At 45.4% G+C, this 15,940-nt stretch overlaps 1 protein-coding gene across 10 annotated transcripts in view; it reads right to left on the bottom strand.

Annotated features, from left to right (window-relative positions):
• The window catches only part of exd (PBX homeobox extradenticle), a 387,983-nt gene that overhangs the window by 54,359 nt on the left and 317,684 nt on the right, over positions 1-15,940 (bottom strand). The gene's annotated exons all lie outside the window — the stretch shown is intronic.

Raw genomic sequence — 15,940 nt, 5'->3', positions numbered from 1 at the left:
GAATCCTTTATAATAATATTTACCACTATTACAGCGGACTTGTAATTAATTTAGCACCCAATAGTGAGAAACGGGAGCCCGTTCATTCGCATGGACCCTCAATGCTCTGGTATTATTAGTAGGTACATGCTTCCTATTTTTATTTGAATCATCTGGGGATCGAGATGGTGCGGGGGCTACCGTACTGTCTTTCCACCCAGAGGGCCCGGGTTCAAATCCCGGCGGTGTTGAATATTTTTCGGAGGTATCTCGATCCCTACTTGAGGTGCTTTGTGGAGGGCACTTTGAGTGAGTACGCCGTCCGTCGGATGGGACGTTAAGCTGTTGACCCCTTGGCGCCTTTCGTTAAGAGTAGGCTAATGCCGACGCCGGGTTTCTCTCCACCTTTTCATCCTTTCCTGTCCATCCCCTATGGCGCAAATGACCTCAGCAGTCGGTCGCCTCCCCTTAATACTACTACTACTTTGAATCAACTACTTTCCTCCAAATATGCCCTTAAAAACAAAATTAAAAACTTAAAATAAAAATTAGTGAAAATTGTACTAGTAAATTTAAATTGATTTAAAAATGCAAAACAATAAATATTAATTCATACTTTGAGCGTTATCATTTTGCACTCGAGGGGAACGGAATTATCCAATACCGGTGGCACAAAGCAGTAGCGCATGTGGAAATCACAGAAGTTGATGATCGATTAAATGAAAAATCCAATGGTTAGAATTCCAAAGAAAAATTCTAAGAGTAGTCTCGGGGATACCACAGCTAAAATAAACGACGCCAATTGAACTGCTAACAAACTCCCGGTGACTTCAACGCTTGCATGCAGTTTCTTAAACTGAACCACAAGAAGAATTGAACGTCTCATCCTGTTCGTTGCAAAATTATTGAATTTATAAAATATGATGTGAAATAGGGACCATAGAAGAGATTGTCAGCAGCGAATGGCGTTGGGGGAGTAACTATTACTTCGGATCTAAGGAAGAATAAGGAGAAAAAATATATTAGATATTTCCACTTCCAAAATTGTGATGAATAGACGACCGTAGATGACTGCCCTATGGTAACCAAAAGAGGTCGGACAATATCATAGCCTCTCTCTGGTATAATATATACAGGGCTTATTTTCTGATAGCAGTTGTTCCGAACATGATTTTTTTAAGTTCATGCATTTAAGACGGACTAACTTACCATAAAGTCTGGGCAACTAACTTTTCCTAATGCTCAAGTGCCTTTCATTGCCGACACATTGCTTCCTTTACAATTTTATTGAAAATTCTACCGAGACTCTTCAATCGTATCATGCTAGCCAGTTTCGTAATTACCTAGCCTTCCGCGTATTGGCCCCCGAGGACCTCACGTTCCCTATCTCAAAGGTGACCACCCATCACAATAACATCTCGATGGCGGGTTATCCCCTACACCCCTGCAATGCCTCAGGAAGATTTCCACACCCTCTCCCCAACCCCACGACCACAATGAAACCTCCCCTTCCTCTGTCAAAGAGAATCCAGACGGAAGACAAATGACGACCAAAACACGAAGGGACGGGGGGGACCGGCCGGAGAAAAGATGAAGCAGATTCCCCAGCGGCTGTAAATCCGCCATTGTTTTCCCGTCATTCACTCGGAATGTACCTACCACCACGTGAAAGCAATAGGTGTACGTACCATCATTCGGAAGCCACAAGAGGGCATGAATCACGGCCCGACACCTTTTCAACACGCTAAGCTGCCCCGTAACGGCGACTCGCAGGTTCGGAAATATAATAGAATAGCATCACCTACGCCTCAGAAGCGGTTAATTAAACCTTTCTTCTCGCTGCCAAAATATCAACGAACGCCTATGGGTACTAGTTCCGAGTGAACTAATTCGGCCAAATATTGCCATGACTTGAACTCTTTCGATGGAGACGAACAAATGTGACCATTCCGATACTACAGAATCATTAAGCCATTTTGGAAAATTATGTTCTTGTAAAACCCCACGTCCAGCGGGGCAATAGGAACGATGAGATAGAACGACTAAAGACACCTCCAAGAGAAGTGAAGTGAATTAGCGTCACTTGAAGTTGTGACACATAAGCCAATTTTTTACTATCATTAAAAGCAGAGACTGGGTCTTGTAATTTTATAAAATCACTTTATTGAAATTTTACTAGACTTAGTAGACAACCGAGACTGTGGTAGCAATGGGCAGATTAAACTGCTTTCATTTATTCAATGAACCAAAAATCATTCCAAAGTTATCACTCACTACCTTAGATCTTCGCTAATATTCACTGGTGTGACTAAATCAACAATGGAATTACCTCTGATCGAGGTAGGTTCGAGTTGCTGAGGCTAGAACCGGGCCGAGGACGACGAGACATTCGAGGAATAACATTCATACTGAGTTTATACTTTTAATTAACAGTTCTTTCAAATTGGATCAATCAGAACTTCAAAGAGCACAAAGGATCACTTTATCCATGACCAAGATGTTCTTTTGCTTCGAAGAACCTCGACATCATTTGATCAGCCCAGATTATGACGATATTAGTAGAAACCGGTCGGGTTTTTCCATTAATGTGTTATAATTTTCTGCGAAAATAATGCAACATTTTAGGCCAAACATTGCTTTTACAACTATACAATTTCACCATGCCGAATAACCTAAAATAAGGGAAGAGAGTTCTTTTATATTTTACGAAGCCATGACAAATCCTACAATTTTTTAGCTACTTCTCTCCCCTCTTCGAGTGGCTATGGCTTCCTGCAAGCAATTATGACACAAATCCCAAGAATTACTTGCCTCCATTTTTCCAATTCCCCAGAGGGCCAGGAGAGGGGGATTTCTTCTTCCACTGGATCCAAAATAATGCATTTAAATTTCAGAGCTCCATTCGGTGACCGAAACAAACTACGAAACGCCGGCCATCTCTCATTTCGCAAGGAATATAAACGGACCAAATAAACGAAATCATTAAGGGGGAGGAGGAAAACTCGAGGGTACCAAAATCTGGGGACGAACACAAATAAATAAAGAAGAAGAAACGGAACAATGGACAATTACCACGCGCGTCGGGGCGGCATTGGGGGAGGTCGAGAAGGGAGGGGGGCGCGGAGTGACGAGAGGACTCGATTGATGAATGGATGGATTTAGGAGAGTGCACGACGAAGGGGTGGCGGAAAGGGGAGCGGATGAGGAAAGGGGCGGCTTGGAAAGCATTAAGGCGGTGTGAGAGATATCTGAGTGGTGCGGGGTTGAGGAAAACGAGGGTTGGAAGAAGGATCGAGGGGTTTACTGAGGAGAATGGCGGCGGCGGCGGTTAATACTGAGCGGAGAGGGGGAGAGGAACGCGGAGGCGAGATTAGGGGGGGATGCGTAGGGGTGGAAAATGCAAGGGTGAGCAGTCCGATTCTAGAAAATCCATTTCCGGCGTTCCCACCGAAAAAAGGCGCGGGGAGGCACGAGGATGGAGGGGCGTGATGGCATTATGGGCGGGAGGGTCATGGAAATGGGCTCGTTGGGCCGGGAGAAGTGTCCTTCGAGGGCCCTGTACGCGTGCCGCCACGACGGTTGCGACACGTCAAGGCGTGCTTGGGTGGAGAAGTTAATCCGTACCAAACACCGACTCGATGGCCGACGCCTCCACTTCCTAGACATTTCTAGTTTTACTAAGCCCTTCCCGAATATGGCTATCCTTTCATTCGAAATTTGTAAAAAACAAAGAAGCGCGCCAACTGCGCTGGCATTAACTTTGACAAGAAGGACTCAAGAATACACTAAACCAATCCCAAAAAACCCAGAACCCAAAGTCATCACTTCAAGAACTTGTGCAGACATTTATTTTAAACCCAGAAAAAAATTCATAAATGTACATACTTCGCCAAATAGATACTGTCTCGTCGAGTCTCTCGTAGTTAAATTCTTCCCACTTTTGCGATCGCCATGAGGGGCAAGTCATAAAAACTTTCACCACGGAGGCACTATTCAGTAAAATACCAACTCCGGTCTGTTCGCATCATTGTGTCGTCCCGTTCGATGTGGAAAATCACATTATCCTCTGAATAATTCAATTTAAATTTTTCCATGCTTTCCTTATTTAATCATTTAGTCACCAATATTATCCTAATTAAGTAATTTAAAGGAGTTTCATGCCAATGGAAAAGAAGACATTTTCCCTTTCTCTACCCTAATGTTCACCAAAGTGCATTCGTGCGGGCAATTATGAGCAACGGCGGCTGGATGAAACAAGATTCAAAAACGGGGCTGCATTCCTTCGGCTACAGTAACGTAAATGGCCGTTTGAATGCAAGTACGAATCGGCATCCTAAGTCTTAAGGCGGCGGGAGTGATGACAGAGGCGGGAATGGGAGGATGTAAACGCGCAATGATTATATGCCAAAGACAAGCATGAGTGTGTTCAAGAGAGATTGATTGGAATGCAGGACGTAGCAGAGATACAGTCTTGTACGACGGCGGCAAAGCCTCCCGGGTTTTTTTAGACGCACTCGTAAACGATGCTACGCACGTCAAGGCACAATAAAAGATTCATACTCTGGCTACGCAGGTGAATTTTCGAAAATTTATGCAGTCTATTCTTTACATATAACCTCGTGCCACTTACTACCACAGTGAATAAGGATACAATTGAAATGGCATCGAATACAGACGATACATCGACAAATTTCACACGGATGTGGCAAGTCCAATACATAGCGGCATATTGAAAATTCGGCCAATTGTGGAATGACGAAGTGTTCGGAAATTAAGCTACGCGAGGGCTAGGAAATGGTAAAGGTTAGGGGGAGGAGAGGAAGGTTGGTGTTGTCGGAGCATGAGAGACGTGTGAGAGTGGGCACGGGCCCAACAGTGGACGGTCTGATCGGGAGAGGAACTATTTCGCGCGCTCTCGAAAAAGAAGGTGCACTTGTAAGGGAAATATTTCTGCACATCCCAGAACACACCTCCCCGGATGGGGGGATGATCTCTCACACGTATAACAAGGAGACGTGAATGTCGTTGAATATGAATGACACTCATTATTGCCGTATTGCACACAAGATTGCCTTTAAACTTATTACGATTATGTGACCACTATGTGCACTGCGTAAAATTTGGGTTTGTTAAATATATTGCCGGTATAGGCGATAAAAGGCTTGATTGGGAACGTTTCCATATTGATATCCCATTTAGATTACTCGTAGGATGAATGTTTGATGGATATTTCATGCGTGCAATGTAGGATATATTCCTGGTGGCCCGAACCATTAAATTGGAAGCAAATAAATCAAGAATACCATTGGAATTCTAGATAAAAAATAGTCATTGAGCGGTTCGATTAAGTTATTCCAAGAAAAATACTATGGAAACGAAACTTGCTAGTTTGAAGTGCGATCGGCTTCAATATATGTACAGCCTCGATAATGTGGGACGGACTAGACATTTAATGCCACAATCTGTGACTCTATCGACAATTAGGAACATATTTCACCAAAATAACTGATGACAACAAATGCTGCACTCCAAATCCAATCCTTTATATCAATACCCCAATCTGTATCCCCTTCATTGGTTCTGGTATTCATCAATCGATGGCTGGCATGATACCAATTAAGATTCGTATCACACATCGCTACAACATGCGAAACACGTGCCATGAAAGTTCCTCAGGAACGCGGTATAAGTAAAAAAACGGCAGTCATAAATTTGGACAGGATGCCGTTTTAAAAGGCGTGACGTGGGACGAATTCGGGACGTGAATGGGAGAATTGTCATTTCTTTCTGTTTGCGAGTATTTCAGAATATACAAACTTTTCCTCTCCAAATACAAAGTTAACAATGAAAACGACGCCAATACCCTTAGTAAAACTGTGCCTATACTTCTTTGATGCAAACTGTCTGACACGCGGTTTACACTCAGTAGGAATCCACTGCTGCAGCTTTATCACCCTAAAATTTCTAGAAAAAGACATGCAATATCTTGTAAGCAGATTTTTGCAGCGACTAGCTGAGGCCAAGCCTCATTGCTTGAGCGTCATTGCCGAGTTCAATGATGAGCTAGCTGCCTTGGAGTTATTGGATTAACGCTGCAACACAGGAGAAACAGAGTTACGGAATTTCCTCTTTCTCCGGAAGCTTCCTCAGAAAAAACAATAGTTTGCAAAAAAAACAGAACTATTACAAGTAGACATCATAATTTACAATTAATCCAAATTTCTAAATAAGTCGATTTTCTTTCTCAGCATTTTCCCGAGTGTTTGGTATTTCTTTGAATCCATCCCCATGGATACGCGTGCCAATTGTTCACCGAAACGGCCCTATCATGGTTTTGGTTTACGCCAGGATCTGCACGCACGGTGGCTTACGCCAAACTAAAACTGGTCTCACAACTGACAGGAACATCATCCCCGTCGAGAATTCCTGATTCGCCTTTCAAATTCACGAAATTTTCAAAATATTCCATCTCCCGTATTTTTCTGTACATCAATTCTAATTTCTCGAATGAGTGACCACTCTGTTTTAGAATAAAATAATTTGATTTTTCATTATAATCGTCGATAAGACGGAGTAATTAAAAATAATTACCTACTAACTACCACTGATATGCGATGAAAACGGGGAAATTATTCGTTCGAAGGGGTGTCGAGCTAGGCCGGTGAGCGAAAGGATCCCACCTCACACGTTTGGGGTGCGCCAACTGAACGCATACTTTTAGGGTAGTGGTTTTGAACACAAACAGTGTGTGGTCGCACAGCAATAATATGTGCCGTTTAGTATGTGGTTTTGACATATTAACTTCGAAGAGAAGTAAAAAAAACAGCGCAGAGCGTCCGCGGATATGGAACACATGTGGTTAGCGTTATATTATCTCCTTCCACCGCCGACCACCACTTTTCCATCGCCATTTTCGATCGACCTGGCCTTTGACCTGGCGGACATTGGCGCGGTGCGGTGGCTCTTGTGGCTACAGCTTATCACCTTGAGTGTCTTAAGTCCCTACACAAAATTATACAATGGGATAAGGATCCCCTAGTGGCGCAAATGGCCTAAGCTGTCGGCCATATCCCATAGCAAGTACTACTACCTGGCACTTCGACTTTCATATTTTTGTGCTTACTCCTTTGACATCCGATCTGCCAATATGAGTCCCACCCTCTGACGTTGGGACGGCATTAACTTTTAAAAATTAAAATGTCGGGCGTCCCTTAAGATCAAGAATCATCGCCATCCCTCGCAGAGGACTACGGAGAATACTCATGGCTAAACATCGCGATCCGTGACCGACCCTATTCCCATCATATTCCACCAAGGACAGGGCTTTGCCGTTGCAGATGCGCGAATCTTCCAGTCGGAAGCTGCTCCTTTCATTAACCCATAATAATGAAAACCCATGATTTCCATGACAAATCTTAAATAGGATGAGTATCCTACGTCGTCAATTTGGTCTTTAATCCAGCACTTTACCCTCGAAGGTGTTTTTTTAATACAATCATTATGCTTTCCGGGAGTTTTATGGATTTGATTTTTCTTTTCTCTATAGTCTTTAAGGGGCATCTCTTTCTGTCAACTACTGTCAGTATTTGAGACTCCCATGATGACTCGAACATCATGGAGACACTATTTTACCGCGGCAAGGCAACGGGGAAATAGGGAAGGGGAGAGCAGGCGCCATTGGAGATAATTGCCCCTCTCACGGGGGCGGCGACATCTCCGACCCCTCGGCGGGTTCCGGCGGGAGGGGTGAGAGGACTGGAGTGAGGGGGGGGGAGATGGCCGACGGCAAATGAACGTACGCACGCACCTGGTCATCGCATTAACGGACATCCACGAATTTCTTTTCTTCCCTTCTATCCTCTCTCGTCCATTCCCCCCTTACCCCCCCCCTACCTCCGATCCCCCGCCAACACTCTTTTTCCGCCTAAATCCCGCCGGCAGCAAATCCCACCATAAATCCTACGATCGCCCATTTTCCCAATCTCGTACTTTACGGGATTGCCGCACTGGAGCGGTCCGCACACACTCACACACTTTGCGCCCGCCTTACCAATTTTTCCCATCCCGAGCGACCCTCGAAAACATCCTCTCCCGCCCTTCCTGCCTCAAACCCCCCGCCCCCTCGAAGGCCTCGCCCCCCAGAGTCGGCGCTGCCAACCGGCGGTTGACTAAAGGGAACGAACAGGGTTGGGAAAAACTAAGGGCGCCTCCTCGCCGCCCTTCACTCAAGAGTGACCACTCATTCCCCAGATTCCCATTCCCGACTTTTTTTTCCCCGATTTATTCCTGAATGTTTGAAAACTGATTAAGTATTTTTGTGCGGGTACTCACCATCCCTCATCTCTGATCTCGTCGCTGTTATCACCAAAGTCGTTCCCGCTTAATAGTATTTTTTTAGGTCTACTACGGAGCTGACATACCCTGAGGCCTACAGGAAATACGAACTGATCTCGAAAAGAAAACAAACATCGTTCTCATGATGGATTCTCGTCACAGAATACATTCCCGATTTGAATATGAAATTTCGAGATTTAAAAAAATAGTCACTTTGCCCTGCCCCCCTCGTCATTCTTAAACTTTCATCCCTATTTTTTACGGAAGTGAGTGAATCCCGATTTACTCGACTCATTGGCCACTCAAATTCCTTCAATATTGAATTCGAAGAACACACGGTGGTGCACTGCGCCTCCGAAAGGAGACGAGAAGTGCTCTAGAGTTTGTGCATGATTCCTCCGTTTATCAGACAATTGTTTTGATCTCGCGACACGAAATCTTACCAGCGGATGCACGAATTTGCAAACGCCCGGCCATTTATATTAATGCACGGAACCACGCAAATAAGCGTTCGACAAAAAAAACGTACTGCGCTACAAATTGTACGAAATTGCTGAATTCCCGACAAACCGACCGTGCGGCGGTGGGAATACCTCGAGCACAATTTCATTGAGCAAAATTACGGCTTTGCGATGCAATATGCCATGCACGGGGCGGTTGGTAACGCTGCCGCCTCTAACCCTCTCCGCTTTTCTTTATTTCATAATGGCCGTCGACGTCCGGCGGCGGGAAACAAAAGGCGAGCGTATTTCACGAACCTTCCGCAACCTCCCTCCAACAGAGACGGAGGGAGAGAAAGAAAAAAGTGGACGCTGAGGACTAAAGCACCGAAATTCCAGATTTTTTCCACCCCTCGGGGAAAAAAAATCCTTCCTTCCTCCCTCCCTCCCAACTCTTTCAAAAAGCGGAGCGGTTTATACGTCTCGTAAATCGCGAAACGGATCCGTTTATTTGCGAGATGGCGCGAGCAGCGGCTTTTTTTTCCCCTTCCGATGGGGGATGGGAGTTGGAAAAAAGTGAGAATCGGTATGGGTGGGGGCGGGGGGAGGGACAGAGGGGGAGAGGTTGAGAAAATTCCGGGAGAGAAGATTTGGAGGAAGGGGTGGGGGTGGCTTGCGTGGGAAGCATTGCCGGGGAGAGATCGCGGTGATGCTGCGGCATTTCAGCATCGACACGCTAAGAAGGCATCGCAAATCGTTTGGAGGCGGCTATGAAAAATCTACATTTCGAGATGTACCGTACATCTTCATATAATTATGAACCGAAGTATTGAAGAAATTTCTTTTTCGCCCGCTTCAAGAGTTTTTTGCTGCCCAATAACATAATCTGTCGATTTATTAAATAAAATTCGATAGGCGATGACGAATCTATAATTATTCTGAAATTGACAGCAGGTGGCAAATGTCACCAACACCGACGGTACCGTGCTTATTTCGTGCGGTTCCGAAGTCGTAGGAAGAGATATGTTTTTAGATGGTGAACGAGGAAAAAACTACTGATCAGCTGGAAAGGCGAACGTGAAAACAAAATAATTTAGAGTGCGCATGTGTGAGGATGACAAACATGAGAATCGAGTAAGGAGCCACAGGTAAACGACCATAAGACAATTCATTATTGATAATGTAGCCCAGCCATTATTGCTTGTTAGCAGTAAACATTCAGCTTGACGAGGTCCCGATTCAAGACCGTAAAAAACCATAAACACGGTCATCAACCCGAAGGTCCGTTGGGCAGGTGATGGTGCTATACCCAATGGCGTGTGAAACTCACACATCAGGGTAGGGGGGTAGTGTATTTCCCTGTGCCGGTTATGGTTTCCCAGGAAGATCTGGTAACCGAAAAATCACACAGCTTGGGTGGAGCTGAGGGTGCCCAGAGAGACCCAGGAATCGAATCCGCGCCCTCCGGTCTGAATTCCAACGCTCTACCCCTGGACTACCGCGACCCACCGATTCAAGACCATTATTTCGAATACAACAACTGAGTCCGAGAAGACTTGAATGTTACAGACTTCAAAATACTGAAAAGGTCATAGAAGCCGACTTCGGCTCAAGGTAAATTGGACGGCGTGGTGCGGTTATGGCTTGCTGTCTCCGATTTACAGGATTCGTATGCGTGCCTCTACCGCCACCATTAGAGCACTCGGGAAACATCGAGAGCCATCGTGCAACAATGAGCATCACAGGGACCCCAGGAGGCGTAGGTGGATCCCCCCCTCCACCCATCAACCCCCAACACCCCTACCCACGATGCCGCTGAGGCTAGGGACAAGAGAGGAGTGAATATAAGGATGGGTACATAGCCGGGGCGAAATGGGAGCGAGGGTGGAAGGGGGGATGCGATTTATACGAGATTTTCCTTTTTCCCTTCTCTCCACTGAAAGAGGGACGGCTAAGGGGGAGTGGGTTTGGGGGGGGGGGAGAGGGGCGGAATACTGTAATGGCGACTCCATGCCGAAAATACGTAGAGTTTGAGGAGTTATTGGAAAGAGGTTGAGAGATTGTGGCGCCGTCCTGGTGGGAGTCCGGAAAAAGGTTGGAGGAACATCGGTCTCGGTATATTTCCTTCCTGGAGGGTTCGATCCTCCCCGTGTCGGTCCGTAATTCACCAGGATTAATCCCATTTTGGGTGGGGGAAGGAATAGGTGGGGGAAAGCAGGAGGAGGGAGGCTGAGGGAGGTGGGTCGGCGGCCGGAGAGAAGGTGGGCGCCTCGACGTGATTTGCGTTCGTTTCCACGACGACTTCAATATTTCCCTGAATGCCATTCTACGTTCGACCGGTCAAAATTTATGCGTCCGGACACTTAATACCCTGCGTGAGCCCTTGGACAGGGAGGGAAAGGCAGGGAATTGTTACGGGAAAGGGGTGGGATTCTTTTGACGATGAAGAACGCTTAGAATTCGAGCCGCACATTTCGTTTCTCAAATGAAGGTTCGTCATGAAATAATGTCCGCCTATTTGATGAGACGTTGTCTTCAAGCTGATTAATAACTAGGAATCCGTCTACTTCTCAGATCGCGGGTTTGACCAATATCCACAACGGGACCATCAGAAAACGACAAACTTTCACTCTCATGACTAATGAAAAAATAGTCCAGCTGATGGTGCTTTCATTACCTTCATCGAAAAAAAAGACAAATTGTTTCCCCATCAAGTCCTACCGCGGAAAGAAAACAACTGATTACCATATATTTGACAAAGCTAAGGATTGTTTTCAATTAGACTGATAGCTCAATACGCAAAATAGATTCCAGTTTGATCAAAAAAAAATCAAAAAAACGAGTCATTCAAATTTTTCCCCGATTACGTTGGTACATAAAATAACCTGAAAGGTATTACGTTATTATGAACAACATGTATTATAGTTACGATCATGCATCAATATACGGCGCCCAGTAATGCCACTTTACAGTTGATCAATTATTAATTTTGAATCGGAAAACCGACAACGGCAACCCGTCCGGCATTTCTCTCGAAAGTGATTTTTTTACTCAGTTGTGGATTCCTTTTCTCGCCTCGCTCCAGTTTCTTTTCATTTTTCACGGCCATGAGTATTGGTTCATAAAGAATTAGTAAAATATGATTACACTCGAATAATAGTAGACCTACGAAACAGTAATAGGTGAGAGAGAGACTAGCTAACACATTCAGAATTAATAACCTAAAATCAATTCCTCTACGCACCACAATGCCCTTTTTATTAATATTAGCTTTTACCAATAAGATGCTTAAATTTTAAAGATACTTCAAATCCGTCTTTCTTGACGCTTTCTTCCAGTTGTTAGGTTCTCTTTATTTTAAGCTTTCATTAAAGAAATTAAATACCTAGAATCATTTCCAACCCCATCGCTTCCCATACAATTTACCCTCTTTTATGATCCTCGTATCTCTTATCCTTTCACTCTGAGCCTTGCCCATCCCTCAGTACATCACATGGGAACAAATTCCTTCCTCCTGAGCGTTCCACTCAGTTTTCCACCTTCTAACAATGCAATGCAATGCACGTCATTATTTTTCTCTCATTCTAGTAATCATCACATTCTCTTTCTTAAGCATCTCCGTCCGTCTACGGTCCTTCATTACACTAAATAGAGACAGCAACAAAAGAAAAAAATGAACAAAATAAAGCCCTTGTGCCACAACCACCATTTGCAGCGTCGTGGACTTTTTCCGAGCCTTTTTTCAAAATAGGAGTAAGATAAGATGAATAGAATACTAAACTTACTCTTCCAGCCCAATGAGATTTTTTTAAATTATTCATTGTACTTCAATGAAATCACCCGTGGAGCGGATGAAATAATTCTCAGGATGACTCAGACCCTCGTGTCGCAAACTTGGTAACTTCTCCACTAATAGGGAACGGGCGGGAATGGCTAAGTGATCTGACTGGAGGTTAAACAATTAAAGTACAGCTGAGATAAATGATAGGCAAGAAAAGGTTGACAAAACAAATTAAACACGTAATAGTCAACATCTTCGGTAAATCAATCGCCATGAAAGTATCAAGTTCTCCAGGCGATTTACTCGTTAATCATTAAGTATAACTAGTTGTTTAAAATGCATAAAGTGGAGTATACTTATCCCACCAGCGCAGCGACTCAGGCTTGAGCATTTTCTATGGTTTTGATCTGATCTGTATCTTACCTGAAATAGAAAGGAAGAGACATCAGAACATTCAGAACTGAGAGCGAATAGCAATTAAGCTGTAAAAATGTGGCATTTAAAATTTCAGGTACACATTTAATGCATTGATTATGAGTGCAAGCAAAATTTCAGATTAACCAACGAGGCCACGGATAATACTAGGAAGATAAATTGCAGCACTGACACACTCAAATAAATATCCTTCCTTTCCTCGCACAATTTGCGATTTCAATAAAGCCTAATTCAAATTCTAAATAATCTGATCGAAAAACCTAATTGTGATCTGCAAATTCCTATAACTCAGTAAAGGCGGGAGTCCTCAAGCCCCTTCCAAGAGTTCGCAGTGCACTATGAATATGTAAATGTAAACTTTTTTCGCTGTTCTCTATCATAAGTGGAAACATTATCATTGCAGGTCATAAATATAGTAACAAACTTGATAAAAAAAACTGCAAACAACGCACACAATACCTTTACAAATAAGTATAGAAGGGAATGATGTTGGCGAGCGGTATTTTAAAATAAATTAGCACTACGAAAGAGTGTATAAAAAATGACGACAATTCACTGTGATTTCAATATTTTTGCAAAAATATGAATACGTATATGCGACAAACATTATCACCTGCGAAAATATTATGAAGTGTACCCAATCACTTTAATTAAATCATTAAAAGTGACAATTGGGGACCGAAGTATAAGAAAAATCAACAATTGACTTAGAGCAATTACTCCATGCTTCCTGAGGTGTATTCCCACTGCAGATTAAAATGATTTCCCACTGCAGCTAAATCAAATTCGAACATTCCCATCCATTTTGAATTAAATAAAATAGCGAGTCTCATATTAATCAATTAAAATTTCTTCCAACTTCCTCGAGTTAAATCAATATAAAAAAGGAAAACTACTCGACGACGGCTTTTAGCCAAACACAACATCAGTCAACAAAGTCATTAAGGGCTTCGAGAGGTCACACATCAATAATCATTGGGCTTGAACTACTGATTCAATTACAAGTCTCGCATTACCCTGCACTCAACTCCCTACATCACACCATATATTTCTCCAGCTTCACGATCCTCCTTCCTCCATGCCATTTAATCACCGAGAGATATCTTTTATGGAGAGGAGAAAAAAGATCACACCACGCAGGGCCGACAACATGCCAAATAAAAACCGATCGGAAGAGACCGAAACGCTCATTTACTCCTCTCCCGACGCATCTCCGACAATCGTCTCGCCACGCGCCGGGCAGACGACAAACACACATACTTACACTAAAAGAACAAGAGGACCGATAATTCTTCCGGGATAATTATTTGGCGAAGGGTTCCCGCCGGAATTTGTTGAGGCACGCGAAGAGCATGCCGCCAAGAGGATACCAAAACGTGGGGAGGGGGAAGTGAGGGGGATGGAGCGGCACGTACAACCCCCCTTCCACCCCCTTTTTCCTTCCACAAACTTGCGGCGGGGAACGAAACACAAAACCTCCGCGAACGGGACGGGAATGACGAAGGGGGCAAGGAGCGGAGGAGGACGGAAGGAGAATGCACGCACATTCACGGAGGCATGCACTTCCCCATTTCCCGAGGAAGACAATTAGCTCCCGCCCCTAAATGACGCGCGAGAGACAAGAGTGGGAGAGGTTTCCCGGGCTGTTTGTATCAGAGACGAAGGAGGGGGCGCTCTGGGGGGGGGGGTGAGAGGAGGAATGGGTTGGCGGGGAAGGACGCACGCCTCCCCGCCGACCGTGTCAGCCGGGGATGAGGGAAGGACGGGCACCCGGAGAAGAGGGGCGGGGAGTGGGTTGGGGTGGAGAGAAAGGATTCGAGGGGAGGAGGGCACCTGAGAGACCCGGAGAGAAAGAGAGAGATGGAAGCGGGGCGGGTAAATAAACCGGACGAGTAAAGCCATTTGGGGAATCAAAACTCCTCTCACAAAACCCCTTTTATGTACAACCCTCCACATCTCTCGGAGAGAAAAAGGGAGAAGGGAAAAAATCCGTCCCTCCCATTGCGCTCGGTGAGGTGGGGGGTTGGTAGAATGGAGGATGGAGAGAGAGAGAGATATCCAGTGTCCCCTTCCCCCAAAGCCGCCGTCTCTCCTCTCCTCGCCCCCGCCCGGCCAAAGCCCTCGCTCCCAAACACACCCACCCACTCTCCCGTCCCTCTCCTTTGCGCCCGAGGATTTGGGATATAAAGGGCCCGCGTCCCCATCTCCATAGAAACCCTGTCTTCTCGCGAGCGGGTAGCGGAGGTGGGGAGACCGTGGTGGGTGTGGTGCGGCGCGAGGGAGAGAGAGAAGGGGGAGGAAAAAAGCCTTCTCTCTTTTCCTCACGTCCCGCGGGACGAGATATAAATCCAAGCCGGGGCGGGCAGTGGAAGTGGCAGGCCCTCTTAAGCCTACAGCTGGCCACTGCTGGCAGAATAGCGCACTCTCCTCTCCGGCTCACCTATCTCCTCCTCTCCATCCCGCGCCCCCTTCTCCGCCCCTCCAACAAATCCCCCGCCCCCAGTGTGTGGGGATGCTCTCGGGGAGGATATGCCGAAGGGGAGTCCAGCAGGGCGGGGGTGGGGGAACTCGGGGGTCGCCGTGGAGGAAGGAGAGGGGAGGGGGTTTGAAATGGCTAAAGGGATCCGGTGGCTATCTTCTGGGCACCCGCTCCCTGTCATTTCGCACCGTTGGGTCCTAATCGTCGCAGGTCACAGCCTGACGACGCACGGCGTCCAAGTCGTGGTTTCGAATCCAAGAGGAACTAGATGGGACGGGAGGGGGGAGGGAGCAACTATGCACAAATACATATGAGCCAACGCCTTGGGTATAGATTTTTCTCTGCTGTTGTGACGAAAACACTTTTCCTCTTCATCGCTGACCCTCGACCGCATTGTAAAAATATGAAGAAAACCAAACATTTTCTCGTCGCATGCAATGCCATTCCCATATTTGCAGTCAACTTTAATTTATTTCGACATAGTCATCCATG

Source organism: Hetaerina americana, unplaced genomic scaffold (assembly GCF_022747635.1).
Source record: "Hetaerina americana unplaced genomic scaffold, ioHetAmer1.1.p SCAF_1, whole genome shotgun sequence".
In the NCBI taxonomy this organism is placed as follows: domain Eukaryota; kingdom Metazoa; phylum Arthropoda; class Insecta; order Odonata; family Calopterygidae; genus Hetaerina; species Hetaerina americana.
This window is presented reverse-complemented; position numbering and strand designations above follow the sequence as displayed.